The sequence below is a fragment of the Dermacentor silvarum genome, chromosome 10, assembly GCF_013339745.2.
Source record: "Dermacentor silvarum isolate Dsil-2018 chromosome 10, BIME_Dsil_1.4, whole genome shotgun sequence".
Lineage (NCBI taxonomy): Eukaryota > Metazoa > Arthropoda > Arachnida > Ixodida > Ixodidae > Dermacentor > Dermacentor silvarum.
Genome location: NC_051163.1, coordinates 84,489,261 through 84,507,757, shown reverse-complemented (window position 1 = coordinate 84,507,757; position 18,497 = coordinate 84,489,261). Strand labels below are relative to the sequence as shown.

General features: G+C 46.7%; 1 protein-coding gene across 1 annotated transcript in view; it reads left to right on the top strand.

The window, feature by feature from the left end:
* The first annotated feature begins 13,142 nt into the window (after window positions 1-13,142).
* LOC125941055 (uncharacterized) overlaps window positions 13,143-18,497 on the top strand; it is an 82,833-nt gene continuing 77,478 nt past the window's right edge. The window contains exon 1 of the mRNA XM_049657975.1: window positions 13,143-13,539. The gene's annotated coding sequence lies outside the window, so the exon portion shown is untranslated. The remainder of the gene's footprint in view (window positions 13,540-18,497) is intronic.

Here is an 18,497-nt window from a genome sequence, read left to right as displayed (position 1 = left end):
GCGGGAGTTCAACGGCCGTGAGCCACTTTAAAAAAATTTGTTGATAAAGCATTGAAATACCATTGGTCATTTTTGACTATTGTATTGTAAACGCATTGTGATTTTGTTGAGATGTCATCGAATATTGACCACCTAAATTTTATTTAAACAGCATTGGGCAAGAAAATATGCGATAGTCGTTGAGTTACCATTGAAATAACATTGTGCTTAGGCATATCCTTGGGTAATTTTGTTGAATTACTGGTGGGTTACCATTGACGCAGCATAGTAATGGTGTTATAGTTCTGTTGACCAGTTGTTGAGTCATTATTGACACAGTATTGTATATACATTGTGCCACAAATAAGAGAGGATTGAGATTTGCTAACTCGCAATTGAAATATGATTGATATTTCGTTGGGCTAGTGCATTATTGTTCATTTAATCTTGAAATTGATTTACTATTCACACTTGCATACCCCAGTGCCTGTTGTTCATAACATTCCCTACACGAAGAGAAGCAAAGGCGAAACTGACCCATTTCAGGTACCTATATTTGCACCAAAGATACATGCACCTGAAACATTATTACAGTATATAAGCCACAACGGCACGGAATCTGAAAACGAAGGCTGGTGCCTATAGCACTCTTAACACACGGGCGCCTCAAGCTAAGCGACACTCAAGCGCCGTTTGCGCGGCGAGGAATGGCGCGTGCATGAAGAGAGCTCACTGCACAGACGCAAGCGTGCAATGCGAATATTTACCTGCGAACTTACCGTAAAAACCAGAATATAGGTCGAACTTTTTTCAAAAAACCATTGCGAAAAGTCGACCCTCGTCTTATATACCGGACATTGGCGGAAAAACTACGGAATTCTTGCAACAATGGGCAGATGAAATAAACAGCCGCCTTCGCCATCGCATTCAGGCTGCTTTTTCACATTTTTTTTCAAAATGAGCGGAAGCCGACGGCAATTCACCGTCGCCTTCAAGAAAAAGGCGATTGAGTACGCGGAAGCCCACGGCAACCCGCCAGGTTGCCGTGGGTTTCGTATCGTGCGACCATCGACCCGCGTGTTTGTCAGCACCTTATCATCACGGCACGGAGCAGCATTAAAATAAATACTGTCACCATTGTGCAACCGGCTGAGTCGCATTTGTTTAAAGGTAAGGGTGTCTTTCGGTACTTTTGCTATTGAAAAAGATTTTTTTTTTCATTTTAAGAATTGCTTAGTTGGGGGGTCGACCTATATTGCGGTTCAACCTACAGTCCGGTTTATACGGTAGCAATGCACTTATCATCAAGATTACGCAGCAGCCTGTTCGTGATTCCATCAGGTCCAGGGGCTGAGCGACAGTTAAGCTCATGAAGCACCTCTTCGATCTCAAGTTTCGTAAAGGGCGAGTCGATTTCCTCCAGCAGCCCTCCCGGGTAGTCCGGGTAATCCCAGCCCCCGCCGGGGCCCACCGGGAGGTATCGCTCCCCCAATTCCGTAAGTAGAGTCGTGTCATCGACCCCACCGCTCCTCTGTGCTTGGACCAATGGGTCCAGTGCCAACGTCTGATTTGCTTTGGAGTTAGTCTCATCGAGCAGCACCTTCACGAGGTTTCATTTGCCTCCGATGCACATCTACCCTTCTACTTTTGAGCAAACTTCATTCCACTGCTGCCTAGACAGTTCCTGACAATAGTTCTCGATTTGTTTATTGAGGAGGGCTATGCACTTCTGCAGCCTCCTATTGAGCTTCTGCATGCGCCATTTCTCAACCAGCGAATTTAAGCCTCCGACAGATTCTCAAGACATGAGCCCATTGCATGCACCTGTAAGCCAGTCTGGACCGTCTTGGTTGCGAGGAGCGCATCCTCTGCTAATCGCTAGAAGAGGTCCTCCAACGTGCCATGTTTGGTCTGATCAGCCTTGCGGCACTTTTTATTGCGATAGCAATTATATGGACACTCCAAAGCAGATTTCTGCCGTCGGCGTCGCCGTCGCCGTGAGGTTCCGTATGACGTCAATTGAGATGAAATTGACGCCGCGCGCCGCCGAACGCTGTATGTGCGAGTGAAATGGCGCGAGGGACGCGCGCTTTCACGGGGAGTGAACCCTCGGCGGAGAACAAACGCGCGTTCTGCGCCGTGCGTTAAGGGCTGCAGAAATAGGCGTCTCTTTCCTCCTTTACAATCACCATATATGTAGAGCAAACGCGCCTTCTTCGGACGCACGAAAGGCCGTGGGGGGGAGGGGGAGGGAAGAGAAGCGACGTTTAGCTGCAGCACCAAGTGCCTATTTATATCAGAGGCTCCGGCAACAGTCACCAACGCCGCACGCATTTTGTGCGAACGCGGGCAAAACGCCGACGGCGTCGACAACAGTTGTGCGTGTTGCCGGTGCTGCTGCATGTCCAAGTTTATGCAGCTGATAAAGCTGCTATCATTACTCCGTATAGCTCTCTACAAATTTGCTATCGCAATTGATGCTTCGCCTTTCAGGTGAAACTACGACAACTTTTTAAACTCGCCCCAGTCCGTCACCCTGAACTCCCTAGGCGGAGGCGCCCGGGTTTCCTGGGTGGCCGAGAAAATAAAGTGATCGCTTCCCAGGCTTTCCTGCAGGTTATCCCATTGTACGCTCACCGCGTTTTTGGTAAATGCTGGATCCGGAGTAATGTCTCTCGTAACGGAGGTGCCCACCCTAATTGGGAACTGAGGGTCCGTGAACAGCTCTAAGGAACAGTCCGTCATAGCTTGAACCAGGTTTCTCCCCTTAACAGTTTCCTTTGGATATCCCCAGGCCACGTGGTGTGTGCATTAAAGTCCCCGACAGCTTCGAACGGCGACTTGCCCGCTAGGGCAGCAGCCTTTGCGACCACCGAGGAAAACGCCTGCTTGTGATTCCAAGGGGTACTGTAGACATTCAGTATGCGCTATTAGGCCAATTATTCTGGATGATTTCCACCAGCTGGGCCTCCAAAGTAGAGCTGCCTAGCTGAAGCTTCTGTTCTACAAACGCACATTTTCACGCAACCAAGATAGCCAGACCGCGTTGCCCCTCCCACATAACCGATACAGATCGATAGCCGGGCCAGGCAAACGCCGCGTCAATGATTTCCTGTAAGGCAATAACATGCATCCTCACCGCCAATTGGGAAATGTACTGCTGGAGGGAGGCTTTACGCTTCCTAAACCCCGCGCAGTTCGACTGCCAAATGACAAACTCATTTGCGCTGGGAGCAATGATTACTACCACTGTTTTGCCGACTTCTCGGCACGTCTTTATGTATGGGGGCCAGAGCCATTGGCATACAAGGCCCGCGTGGGGAACCAGGGCGACGGGCGTCACCGGGACGACCAGAAAATTCTTGCCAAGACCAAGCCTGCTTTCGATCACTGCGACTTTACGTGCTACGGAGTCAAAACATTTCGCTTGCCGCACTACCGACTTTTACAATTCCTTGATTTCTTCAAGGACGGCCGAGTCGGACGCCGCCGCAACCTTTCCTTCCGGAACTATCCTTCGCTTAGCCGGCCACCGCTAGGCTGACGAAGGCGGCGCCGGGGGCTGTGCTGAATTCCTGAGAGCTTCTAACTCGACCCTCATCTGCTGAAGCTGAGCTTTCAAGGTAGCGTTCTCCTGAATTAGAAAGGTGACCCTAGGGTCTTCCTTTTGTTCTGGCGGTGCCGCGTACGGTACTAGTGCTGGCTGCTGCGCCGGCCTTAGCTTGACTCGATCCGCGCAGGTGGTGGGAGCCTCTTGGATGCGCACCCTGTAGCGGGAGCGCCGCTGGAGCGAGAGCGTCCGAGGGAGCGGAAGCGCCTCCTGGTGCGGCTACGGCGCCTCCCAAGAGCTGGCGAGAGAGAGCGCGCGTTCTCGCAGGTGGTGCCACGCTGGAATCTCGTGATGTCACACCCTCCTGGGCCTCCTTGCGTTTCTTGACGTGCTTTCTACGCCGTCTTCTTTGTCTCACCGCAAAGGGGACTTGGTAACGATGTTTGCAGGACTTGTCTGTCGTTAGATGTGCCCCTCCCCGCCCGCCCGCACAAGGCACATTTCGGCTGGCATTGGTGATCCTCCGCAGGGTCGCTTACACCACAACCGCGGCACAATCTCTTCGTCGGGCTGGGGCAAACATCGGCACGACGGCCGAGAGCCCCATACCCATAGCAAACATCAGTCTGTCTGTTGTACAACATACACCGGCCTTAGCATGCTCGTAGTGCACATGACATAGTTAGGTACCTTTAGTCCACGGAAGAGAACGACGACCGTAGTCGTTTTCTTAATAGGACGCATCTCCATGGCTTTAGGGTTATGCTGGTTGACGATCATCGCCGCCAACTGCTGCTCGCCAATGTCCCCGTCGACAACTCGAACGATGCCTTTGCAGGTATTGTCGGAGGCCGCGGCGTAGGAAGAAACTTGATACTCAGTCGAGCCGAGCCTGATGAGATGCAGCGCCGCTTAGGCGCCGGCATTCTTGGACTTAGGGGTAGAGATCAAAAGAATATCCTGACTTAAGTTCGGGCAGATGAGCCCTCCTTTGTTTCCTCCGGGGATAGTTTCGCCACCGTCGCCAGGGCTTGGGCCAGACCAATCTGGGTAACCTTCATGAGATCCTGGCCTCCCTTGGGTCCGAAAGTGACTCGAATATGGCTCCGCAGCAAGCAGGGGAGCCTCGATGCGGTCGCAAGGCGCCGGACGACCCCCTGCGTGTTGGCCGTGCGGCGGCAAACCGCACAGTCACTTTGAGTAGAAACACTCTCTTGCTGCCGGGAAGAACGCTTATTCTTGCTTAAAGCGGTCCGACACCCAGGCGCGTCCGCTTCCTTGCGGGAAAGAGTTTCCCCTTCGACCATCTCTATCCCAGCATGATGCCGTTCCGACGGCGTGGGCGGGCGCCCGCCAGTACTCCTCGCCGCCGCTAATCCCAAATCTAGGGTTAGTGGGAGAATCGGCGGGAGAAAACTTGAAACTCTCGAAAAATGGCTAAAAATGGGCCTACCGGGTCAAAAACAGGCTCGGTGAAGTCCTCTCGACGAGATCTGTAGAATGGTGAAAAATCTTGAGGATTGTAGCAATTCTTCCAATCGCAATCATTCGAAGATGACGAAGCCGGCGGAGACGCGTCCGTACGTGTCGGCGGCCCTGCGCTCCTCGCTGGAAGGAATCGCCACGCAACCAGTGGAAGTGCTTCGTATAATGCTGCTGCTATACAAGCTGTGCGAGCAGAGGCGGAGCGCCGCCGCCGAGAGCACCCTGCCTTTCAGATTCAAATTATTTGTATCAGTACAACGTTGCTCAGTATAACGCGAATTCAAAATACCTAAACAGCTGCGCCCATTTTTCGCATTGGGAGGTATCATAATTGTCGACGAATTTGTTTTTTAGGCGATAGCGTTAAATGCCTCCTATCGCAGAAAATCGAGTGTCGGCGTAGGCGTCGGCGGAGTTGTCGGTGAGCAAACATTACCGTATATATTTAGGTATATGTATACGCCACGCCTTGCTATATGACATTCGGTATATGCGGACAATATTGCCGCACCATTCTATCGCTAAAATTGCTCACGTATTGTCTTACGTTCTTGACAACGCTATTCCCCGGAATTTTGAGAATGACAGCCCACAAACAAATGTCATGAAACAAAGCACTGACAACCGCATGGCTTTCAAGTTAAATCTTAGAGCAAAATAATAAAGGTGTTAAACACTAACAGCAACCTGAAAATGATGTATTCTTCTTTTTCTTTTGGAGCGGCTGTCCGGGATCGGCACACGCAAAGGCCGCACTTCAACCTGAAAGCTCGCCTTCGTGCATAGGGTTCACCGCAAGCGTTTCCGGGCAAGCATTACGGTTACATAAGCTACAGTTGCCGGGAAGCGTAAGAAGCAGTCAGGGATCTTTGAATACAACCGCGTTCCATTCTTAAAGGCGAATCCTTAAGCATCATCCAAGTTTTGCTGTGCCAAATCACGAGAAACTCTACTTAAATATTCTCACTCCAACTAATGGCTTTCTTTATTAATATACAGCGGTTCTTAATAAATCAACTCTTTGGGTTTGTTCTGCTTTCCACGCCAAATTCGCTTGTGTATCTCTCTCCGGCCTATTGTAACAAATACATCTAGGCACACGCATCCTCACGCGAGAGCTCTGTAGCGCCTTGAGGTGTTAGATTACGCCATCACGGTGGTGCCACTAGGTCTACCACTTTGGCTGACGATTGTCGGACGCATTCGCCGGCGAAATTCACAGCGAATTTCTTGTCGAAATTCGCCGTTCCGTCTGGCTTCGTCTTCGTTTAACACATCTGTAAAGGTGCCTGGGATGTGCATACATTGAATGGTCATAATGTTTTTACGCTTATTAGCTCTCTGACACGTACGCTCGCGCGAGAGCTTTGTGTCGTTAACTGTGCATAAGGATTGACTCTCGTTCTCCTGATCATCACCCATCCCAATACTCTCACTCCTTTCCCCTCTTCCCCAGTGCTGAGTAAAGAATAAAGCACACCAGCTCAGGTCGACTTCTTTGCTCTAAAAGAAACCGCTCGTCAGTGCCCTAAAGCTTTGGATGCTATTGTAGGTGAGGAAGCTCTGTCGCTTGTCTCTACGACGGGGAGGACAAGTGAAGGGCGCAGTTGTTACAGGAGACTCAACTTGGCAATCGCCATGACCCCTTCACTTTTTCGGTCGCTGATATGCCCATTGAAGCCGCTCATTCTTACAAGTACCTGGCAGTTAAAGTTTACTCTGCTCTCGACTGGTGTTCGCATGTAACTACCACAATCTCATCCGCAATGTGAACTGTAGGGTTTTATTAATGACATTTGTTTTATTAATGATATTGACGGCCTAAAATACTCAGCAATCAACCATCTAGAACCCTAACAAAAAATACCTCATGAACATCATTGAATCACTGCAGAATCTAGCGCCATGATTTAGCCATCCATCAAACTCATAAGGCATCAGCGCAACTTCAACGGAACTCAAACTTCCCTAAGAAACTAATTATTGTCGCTGTTGTGTGAGCCTGTGGTTATTTTATATTTTTTTCTGTAGCACCCTCAACAAGAAATCATACATATCGCCACCTGCCAGCACTCCACAAAGGTGTTCGAAGTACTAGCAGTTTGTAAGAGGTATGTTCCTGGCCCTCATGCCCGTACGCCAGTTTTTTGTTATCTTCTCGCAGAGTAACCGAATAAGACGGCCTTCCGTACGGTGGTAATACCTACGCTGGTGATACGAAGTTTTGCAATTCAATTCAATTCAATCAGTTCTTGAGTACAATATGAGTACATTTAGGTAAGAAATATATACAGAAGGAGGTCTCATAGTCAATGACCTTAACGGCGTGACCTCCTGTAAATACTTAATAACGGGAAAATATATTTGTTATTTTGGGAAACAGAAAATTGGTGAAAACATGATTAAAGTACGAACATAAATTCTTAATAAATATGGACACATAGTTATGAAAGAAAAAGAAAGATGCATATATAATGTGAACTTTATACATAATGAAAGAACGCACGCAACTCGAACTTATATGAACTGAGGGTAAAAAGAATATTCTTTAAGGTAGCCGGTAAGATATTCCATATTGATACTGAGGCAAAATAAGCGGTGAATTTTCCGTAATTAGTACTTCCTTTAGGGAACAAAATGTTGCTCTGTGAAGTGAACCTTGTAGATGCGACGCGTGAAAGAGAGAGAGGAAATGTTTTCATGAAAGGCAGGTAGGTTAACCAGGACTGAGCCCGGTTGGCTGTCCTACACTGGGAGAAGGAAAAAGGGGAGAGAGAGATTAAGAACTGATCTTGGGTAATAAGGGGTATTGGGAGTTTTTCATTGAAGAATTTGTAAAATAAAATGCCGAGAGAGTATTTGTTTAATTTATTCAAAGAAAGAGCGTTGTCATCAGAATGCAGTAGGAAGCATTAGTTGTAGGCTTGTGAAATGTCATGATGCGTAAAGCCCGATTTGGAATGTGCTGCAACGGGGACAAATATCTGGGGTAAGTGTTACCCCATCAAGAACACAGTAATTAAAATGACTGAATAAATGCGTAATGATGTGATAGCAGGGTTTTAATGTGAAAGTATAACCTAGCCTTTAGTGTGCAGTCTAGTCAAGACTGCATAGAGCGCACAGGTTCCAGCAGGTTTCATTCCGCCAGGAGAGCCCCTCATCCAGCCCCACTACAACGTCTTTGTCTTTGCCATTGCTCGTGACAGTATAATCTAATGCCGCACACCGATTTCTTCATAAGTTCGTTTATATGCGTAGTAAACTTTAGATGCCTATCCAATTTACTCCCGGGAAGGTAGTATTGTCACAAGCAAATCTTATGTCCTTACCAATCTGAATAGATGAAATGCCAGAAATATACCTATTGTCTGAGGAAAAGATAATAAAATTAGACATCTTCTTATTAATACTTAGTCCATTACACTAGTAACAGTTCAACACATTGGCGGCGTGTTTGCTGATTTTTGATAACAGTAAGTCTATACATTTACCTGCACGTAGTATAGTAGTGTCGTCAGCATAGAGTATACAATTAGATGAGCTTATGCATAATGAAAGGCCATTGATGTAGATTAAGAGTAAGAAAGGACCAAGAATAGAGCCTTGCGGCACACCTATGCTAGTTAATTTATGTATTTAGTAAGTACCAGATATGTATGCCAATTGTTCTCAATCTTGTAATTAACTGCGGAGTAAAGTTAAAGCTGGGCCGGTTATTCCAATCAGTTCTAGCTTCTGAAACAATATGCAGTGAACAATGGAATCGAATGCCTTTGAAAGGTCATGAATAACGCAGCAACGAAATTACTAACATCTATAGGCACCGGGCGGCCGTCGTAAGGCGCCAGTGGCGCGCTTGCGATATGCTGGCGAACAGCGCCGCGAACGGCAGCTGTCAGAGCACTGGCATGTGAAGCAGACGACAGGACGAAAGCGCTCGATGCTTCCAGTGATTTGGCACTGCAGGTTTTAAGGGCTGACGCACCGGAAAACGGATTTTCGTGTGTCTGCTTTTGAGAAAGGTGGTCCCTTGTACGAGACAGATCACATTCATGACATCAAGTAGTATATGAAGCAGAAAACGAGCGCAAATTGCGATGCAAATGCACCACGCGAACGGAGCTCACCGCGGCAAGCTAAGACGTGGAACTCTAGCAGTTATATTCCAGATGTTATTTTACTGTGCGCGTTATCAGTCTCGCGTATTTAATCATGTAAATAGGCGAAGAACACAAAAATTATGGACAGATAAAAAAAAGGAGGCATACGTCTTCCTTATTCTGTTTCTTGCGCTGCTTCACCGATCGCACATTTGTCAGTAAGTTCCCGTTCTCTGTCCGTTGTAGTTATGTTATCTTTGCAATGCTTCCCCATTCCTAATTGCTTATAAACTAGCCCAATCTTCAGGCACGGCCCATTTTATATAGCTTAGCGCGACGGGAGCCGTCAATGGTGGCGAGTGTGAACAAGCCACTGCATGCGTTGGCGTTCGCCGTCGATGCACAGCACAGTCATGTGCCGGACGCAACCAGAGTTGGGAATTGCTAGGAAGGGAAATGTACATTAAAATGAAGACTGATACACTGATAAGATGGCAAAATGACTACAAATCTGAGTGTTTGCCTTCGGTGCCCAAGCTCCGGAGCCGTTACACTGTGGAGGCGAAGACAGGCAAGTGGGACACAAAGCTCTTGCGTATGAACGTATCTTTTATTAACGTTAGAACAACTAGACCATAGCAAATCAGCATCGGAAATTTACAGTGCCAAGCGATTGAAGCGCTGGTAGCGCGCGGCTGCCGCCGTTTTTTTTTTTCGCGCCGCAGTTGAGCGCCGTGGGACCAAATGCAGTCATAATGCGCTTACGAAGGTTCTTGCTTTCACTCTACACCACAATGCATCAGTTTGGTGTCCCGAGCGCTTACAGTCAATGCAAAAAGCACTGGCGACCAGCGATTTGAGTATTGCTGCTTCAATTGCTGGGCACTGTACGCGCTGTTGCCTACAGACCGCACATATACAGACTTTCCGCCTGAAAAACGCGATGCCGCGATGAACAACGATTGGATCGAATGGCCTAACCAGCTTCAGTCATGCTTCAGTAACGGTTGGTGCACCCAAAACGCAACATGTTTGATCAGACTTGGTTTCACGGCAGCGCCTGCTGCGCGTGGCCCAGGCCGCCACATGCCATTACATTCGCGGCGCCGCCGCATGAAGGCGCCACCGGTCCAAATTCATCCCGCGCCCGGTACCTATTGCAGTTTTGATGTTGTCTGCGAAAGCTATTAATGATAGCTCAGTAGAAAAGTCTGGCCGAAAACCAAATTGAGTTGGAGATAGAAAGTTAAAATTTCCCAAGTACTTAGTCGAACGAGTAACCATAATTTTTTCCATCACTTTGCCGAAGAAAGAAAGTATGGCGATGGGACGATAGTTTGAGGTGAGGAATTGACACCTTTCTTAAAAACAGTAATTAGCTTGGCTTTTTTTAATGCGGCCGGGAAAATGCCAGTTTCAAATATCAGGTTGATGATGTGTGAAAACATGTCACCAACTAAATGTGCTATTTTTTTAAATGTGAATGAAGCGAAAAGCCATCCTGTCCTGCATTCGAGTCTTTCATGTTATGGATGGCAATATACTCGCGCACTTCTTCGGGTGAGACAGGAAAAAGAAAGAGGGTGTGAGGAAAGCGAGGGCATAAGGAATTGACAGGTTTTAAAGAGTCGACTTCGTGCCCAGAAAATGAATTATTGAATGCATTCGCAATGTCAGATGGGTTATCGTAGGTGTGATCTCCTGGCTGAATCTGGGGTATAAAGGTCCTGCTGAGAAAATAATTGCGTACATTCCCCTGCTGTTTTCGATTATTGCCAGCACTTTAAAACTTGTTCTCGTAATAAGACTTTTATTATCCTTGAGAAGCCGCCCTAAAATGTTAGAATATGTTCTATAGCGATTACGTAAATTAATATTAAATGTCTGACTCCTCGTTTTTTATAAAGGTTGTCTTTCTTTTTCAGGCTGTTCAAAAGGCTAGTTATCCACGGGTTATATGCTGTAGAAAACATGTTTATAAGCAATTAATTCAGTGCCTGCGGTGAGGACGTTAGTTATGATGTTCGAAAACTTCTGATAAGCATTTTCTGGATTTAATGACGCTAATACTGGTGACCAGTCTGTGCGGCTGATTAGATCTATCAATAATGACCGTGTTTATCTTATAGTTCCTGATAGGCTACTTGGCGAGCCATGATATAGTGATGAAGCAGCGCCCTTAAAAGAGAGCAGTTCACGCACGCATGAAAAGGAGATACACCAGCACCTGTGCATGTCCCTTTCAAGTGTGCATGAACTTGTCTCTTTTAGGTACGCTGCTTCATCAAAATAGTGTTCATCATTATCAAATATGTTGTGTTACCACCTCGATATGGCACCATTTGGAAAATCAAGTGAAAATAAAATGCAAAGCAGTGTAGGTTTGCGTCTTGACGAGACGAACTACGGCGTGCTCGTGCCGTCCATGATGTACGATGGCAATTCTCGCTGCCAAACTTGAAGCCCTTGTTGCCACCTTCGTTTTGCATCCACCTCGCTTTTAACCACTGTCTCCAGGGTTGAGAGAAAGAGAAATGGACTGTCAAAAAAAGTGGAAAGCCATGTGACCTCACTTTAGGTGTCTAGCCAATGGTTGGTTCTTGAACATCTGTTAACAGTTTCGGCCAGGCTAGAGAAGTAACCGAAAGATGGGAAGATATAGTCATCAAAGCCCGGCTTCGAGCTGTATAGGCGTCATCGCACTTGCACATCCTTTCAGCGCTTCTGCTGTCCTCCGTGCCGTAGTGCTATGAAAAAAAAAGGTAGACACTGTCCGTAATGACTTTCATTACCACTTGTGAAATCCGCTTTAAAGGGCCCCTAAACCACCTCAGATATTTTTTTGAACTTTTCAAGTAAACAGGCGCATCGAGTTCAGAATGCGGTCACGATCAACGATGCCAAACGCTGCAGCGCTACGCGCCGCGGGCGCGCAACAAAACCAAAAAAAAAAAAACAATGCCGTCCTCCTCCCCCTCGCCTTTCCGGAACCCCAGCTGCCTCTCGATTGCCATTCTATATGGCCGCTCATTACCATTATTCGCGCGGCTCGTCGCACCACAAATTATGGCGGAAAATATCTGCAATGGCGGCCCAGCGCAACGTCACACAACGTCAAATTGACGTTTACGAAGCGGCCCTTCCTGTGACGCTCTTTACGGGATATTCCTTCAGCCAATCAACAGGCTGACATGCCGGCTATCTTCGAGTGCCAACACATAATCGCGAAATTGCGGATGCATTGGACAGGCTTCTGCACGCTACCGTCCACTTTATTTTTAAAGAGCAAAAGTCGCAATATAGGTACCAAGGAGCAGAAAGAACTATTAGTCGATAAAATTTGCAGCTCCACGTCACGTTTCGTCATTGTGACGAAAACACAAAATTGCATTTTGCAAAACCTCTGTTTGCAAAACGATGGTCGGCGCAGACAACCGATCTTTAGCGACACGGGACCCTTAACGCTATTGTGTTTAAAGGTGCTCTTTTCTGTAGTACGACAGCACGCCGCTGGAAAAACAAGTTTTGCACAAGATAGTTTGCTCCCGCTACGGCCGTCGCACCGCTTTTGGGCCAAAAGTGGTTGCATTTGAAGGAGGCTTAATGAAGTTATTGGCATTATTACACGCATGTGCTTCCAAGCTACCAGTGATCACACCGTCTGCACTTTCGGGCCCTACATAGAAACTATCACTAACCGCGGCCTCTCAACCATAACTTGGTTCTTTTCACGGACACTGTTGAATTAGGGTTCGACTTATCTGACTTCAAATGAACAACTGCTCGATTACATACGCGTCTATCTAAGGCGCAAAATTTTTATTCACTGTCAGTTACAAGTGCAGCCGTTCTCCCTTTTATCAGTCGGACATGCACCCCTGGAATGTTGTCGCAGCCAATCGATAAGGGAAGGTGCCATTAATGCGTCATCCCCGAGTATTTCTGCACAACGTGCTAAAGCATCGGGTTGCTGTGCTTAAGGAAGTGTTGTGGATCAAGTTAGAGTTCAAGCGGAGCAGAAAAAGCTATAATGGAGTTTTTGTTACTTGACAGTCAGGGAAAGCGAATAAACAGACAAGGACACGTCAACTGGAAGATTCCTGGCGTATACTAAGAATGATAATTCCAATAAATGCACAGCACTATCGCAATGTTCGATACACTTGCCTAGTTTTCGCACAGCCTCAGGATATGATATCGCTACATGCGCTGTGGGTTGTGACGTCTGCTTATCTGCATTCTCTGGTGACGTCAGGGACTACGCCCACTGTGTTCTACGCTGTTTTTCTCTGTTACCGGCAGTAGTCGTGCCTTAGTCTTGTAGCAACACAGGCCATTACAAGACCCTCGGAGTGCACGCGCTCTGTTCGGACATTTACGGAGCCACGTCGCAGCGAAGCGGGGCATTCCACATCTCTAAAGGTACGCCTGGCTTTCATGACCATTTGCCAAACGAAGCAACCGCAATGTAGCAATATTCAGAGTAAATAATGCCCATTCTTTTACTATTAAGTTGCCTCGGGTTGGACTTGAGCAGCAATAAAAACACGCGTACTAGACAACCGCAAGTGTCAAGCGAAGGACGAACAGAATATTGATTCGTTGCAGGTTCTAACACCTTATTGGAAAGTTATCTTGTTCTTCGTGTAGAAAAACGTTGCGCTTGCGTAAATTCTTTTACTTCCGGCCTTCGATGACGCTTAGTGGATTCTAATAATACCAGGATACGGTAATGAGCTGCAACATCGACGTAACTGTTTCCTCGTGACAACTTACGGGTTCACGTCAGTGAAAGCCATGTATGAATATAAAATGACACCACAGGTTATGTTCGAGCTTCTATAGGCAAATAAATCGGCGCCGATCGATGCTTCGCACAATCCAGCCTGTAGCTACGCTGAGTGTAGGCTCAAGTTCACAGAACAGCTGAGCTATGTGTTCCGAATTCATCGCCCTAACTGCTTACCTCGTGTTATGCGAGAATCTGCTAGACGAGCGTGTGAAAAACGTCGAATGACCAATAACCTTGGCATTCTTTGTATACTGCGGTCTGCCCATGGCTACACATCGCGGATGAAATATTTTATAGCTGTATATTTGGTTCTTTCTTGCGCGGCCCTAGTGTTGCGCAAACTGTTCATTGGAACAATCCTGGTTTGTGTACTGCTAAGTGGCGGTTACTAGCGTTCCTCTACCCGCACTTTAGCAGAATCTTGCGAGAGCTTTATTCGTTGTATTCTATTTTATTGTTGCACTTAAGTAAACGACGTCCCATGATTCTAACCACGTCATCGAGAAGAACCTGTCTGAGTCACATAGCGTTATTTCGAACGCCCAATAATAATCTCCTTTAACGCTCTCGTGCGCCCGGCCAGCACTAGCCTTAAGGCCGCCCTCCACAACAGTGAACATCAATACAACACCAGTAGCGCTTACACAGCTTTGTTGCTGCTTGTACCTAAGCCTGTTTATTCGCATGGGCGTTTTTCTCGCTCTACTCTAAGCATTTGACGCAGTGGAGTGGTATTCTGGCGGTGTTGACTGCGTCTGAGTTCGTCGTTCCGGCATGCCACGACACTCGGGCACGAGTTCAGGCGTCTCTATTTCGGACGGTTCTTCTTTGCTCGCTATTCGTGATTTGTCTGGCAACTAAAAATATTGGTTCCATGGAGCACGCACAAGATCGGCATGTTCTAGCTTGGTCATTGAAGTCAAGATGCCTTTTTTCAACGTGCCGACTTTAACGAGCTTTGTGACGCCAGATACATTTCATGTGGTAGCTACTTTAGTTCAGATAAAAAGAAGTGAAATGCATTCCATGCGCTGCTTTTCAATACTTCTTATCGGCATCCGAAATCAAGATTTCTCTCGTCTTGGTAGATGTATTTAGCTTATTGATACTTCCATGGACTTTCCCACAGCACGGACCGCGACGAAGTGTCTCTTGGCGGAGTGTTAGTTTTTCTACATCTGGCAATTTCTATGAAATGTCCAATATATCTCAGTTGTGCCTTGTCCGGTGGCGATGGAAGTGGACCGCCCAGGGCGTCTGCCGAACCGGTGTCGTCAGCGACGCCCTCCTCCAAGAAGTGGATCGGACTACAGACTGACAGCGACCCTATGTCTACTCGCTCAGTAGCGAGGACCCTTCCGATGACGATGGCTTCGAACTTGTGCGGTGCCGCAAAGAGAAGAGAAGGAACACCAGGCCATCTTCGTCCTCCAGTACGCAAACTGTTGAGCCCACGTGGAACCCCAACGCCAACACCATCTTGTTTATGCCTGTGATACCCAACAGTAACGTGAAACGGCTTAGTAGGCAATTGGTCTCGTTGCAGCTGGAGACCGGGTTGCCAAACGAAATCACGGACAATAGTGAACACCCGCAAAAATGTTCTGGCGGTTGAAGTTTTGCATGCGGGTGCTCTTAGCGCCCTGAGCAAAGTAACATACCTTGATGGCATGCAGGTGCGCTCTCCCATCTTGCTGTGCTCTTAAGTCACCCCCGGTGTCATATACGACGTATGTTTGGGAATCCTCAACAATGACTTGCCGATTCTGGTGAAATCAGCGAGTGATCGTGACGTCATTGTTGATGTCTACCGCCACGCAACTCACGTTGTGTAAAGACTGTTTTCAAGGTAAACTGGCTCCCATCGCACGTTGAGGTAGAAAACTTTCGTCATCATGTCCGACCTTTCATTCCGAAGTCTCTGCAGTGCCGCACCTGCATGAAAATAGGACACGCCAGCCGCGTCCGTGAAAACGAAACAGTGTGACCCCGCTATGCTGAGCCACACGCGATGGATAAATGTGCCGCCACTGTCATGAAATTTAAAAACGGCGACGGATCTCACGAGGCTTCATAGAACGACTGCCCAAATGTTAAGAAGGAAATAACCATCTTAATAGAGATGGCAAGGGATCATTTCTCACATGAAAAGCCGCCGCTAAAATCGGGAAGCGACGCTCCCGTCGCAGACGTTGTTCAAGGAAAGCTGCGTCGGTGATGGTAACCTACTATTCTTAGGATTAGATGACTGTGTCAGTGAGTCATGGAAGGAGTCCGAAGATAAAATACTGGCATTGTGCGCAGATAATCTAAACATTAAGTTAGAACCCAACTCCATTGAGTGAGCGCACCGAATGGGTAAATTTTGTGAATCAAAGAAGCGGCCTATCATTGTGAAATTCACCCATTTTAAGACTAAAGACAACATTCTGTCTCATGGACGAAAATTAAGATACCAGCTACGCCATCAGAGAAGACTTCGAGGCTACCACGCGTGCGTCTAGATCTAAACTATTACAGTTCGCCCGAACTCAGAAATGTGCATTCAAACTCAGTTTCGATAAACTTCATATCGGTAATAAGCGTTTTTTCTATGACATCACGTCTTCTAAAGTTGAAGGAATGCACACCACCAATGCGGCATGCGTACGCACGAACCAAAAATTCTGTAAGTACACCCACGGTCCCGACCAAATGATGCCTCAAGAATACTAACTTATGAAGTTCCGCTCCCAAAAGGCTGCCTACGTTTTTCAATTTCAACATAGCATTCACTAACATACGAATCGTAGTACCAAAGCGAGATCAGTTACACAGCTATATTAGCGACACAGAATCCGATATCATCTTGCTAACAGAAACGTGGCTGAGCTCGGACATTGACGATAACGAAGTTTTTCCGTCTAACACAAACTTCACATTATACCGTAACGATAGACAAGGCCGAAGGGAAGAGGCGTTCTTATCGCTGTTAGGGAGACATTATCTAATATGTCACCACGGTAACCTTGAACTTTCATGGGTATGTGTCTATAACAATACGATAAAAACCGTTTTTGGCATTTGTTACAGACCACCTGATAAACAGCAAGCGTTCATTGATCTACTGTCCCAATCCTTAGCAAACATAAAACACAAGCTGCCGAATACACACTTTTTCTTTTCCGAGATTTTAATTACCCCCAGATTAACTGGCGTACGCTGTCTGTATCAAGCGGGACCATTTCCACTGAAGCGAAACAATTTGTTGAAGTAACAGAAGATTTCAAACTCCAGCAGGTGATAGCATGTCCCACCAGAGGCATTAACATATTCGACTTCTTACAAGTCACCCGGACGAGATTTCCGCCATTACCGTGATTCCTGGCTTCAGCGATCATTGTCTCCTGCACGTTGTTATTCGTCTCCCTCTTAGTAAGAAATCATCTACCCAAAAACTAATCTCTGACTACTGGAGAGGTAACTATGAGGCTATAAACAGTGGACTAGTTATATTTGCAGAATTTTCAGACCACTTTCTTGTCACGCCCAGTCAACTCCAACTGGGAGCTATTCAGAAACACAATGTTAAACCTAAAGGATAAGTACATACCCACTATTGTAGCAAAATCTGATTATAATAACCCTTGGTTCACTAAACGTGTAAAATCTCTTCTCAAACTAAAAAAAAACATCTCTACAGAAAAGCTAATCAAAGTAATAACACTGCAGCGTGGGAAAGGTATCGCGCGTGCGTAAAACTGTATTCAGGAGGTCAGTCAAGCCAAAGATAAATTTAACAGTCACGATCTACTGTCCATTCTCCAATCAAATCCAAATAAGTTTTGGCGCATGCTCTCCACGAAAGACAGATCTAACACCATCGAACTCGTTGACCTCGATGGTGAACCTATTCCTAATGATGAATGTGTAACCGCCCTAAATAACTACTTTTCTTCTGTATTTACTGCTCCCATTCATGATCCTGACCTGCCCACACTCACTGCTACAGTGCAGGCTATGCCAGACCTAGAAATTTACGCGGAGGGCATATTTAACCTAATCAATAGTCTTAAACCATCATCTTCTGCTGGCTGTGATGGTATAAGTAGTAAACTTCTGAAGAACACCTCTCATGTATCAGTTCAAATACTTTGCTTATTATTCGACCAATCGCTAGAAACTGGGACCGTTCCCGGTGACTGGAAGAAAGCTAATATCTTGCCTATCTTTAAATGAGGTGACCGCTCGAACCTTGCCAATTACCGCCCAATCTCCCTTACAAGCATCCCCTCAAAATTACTTGAACGCATCATAGCCTCAAGCCTAATGAAACACCTTGAGGCAATTAATTTTTTTCTACACATTTCAGCATGGTTTCCGAAAGCACTTATCGTGTGATTCCCAACTCGCCGAATCCACCCACGACATTCTGCTTATCATGGACAGGAACCTGCAGATCGACGCTGTTTTCTTAGATTATTCAAAAGCTTTTGATAAGGTGCCTCACAAGCTCTTACTGCACAAACTATCTGGACTTGGAATCTGCAATAACTTACTCAGATGGATTGAACAATTCCTATCCGGGCGCACACAATACACTTCCACA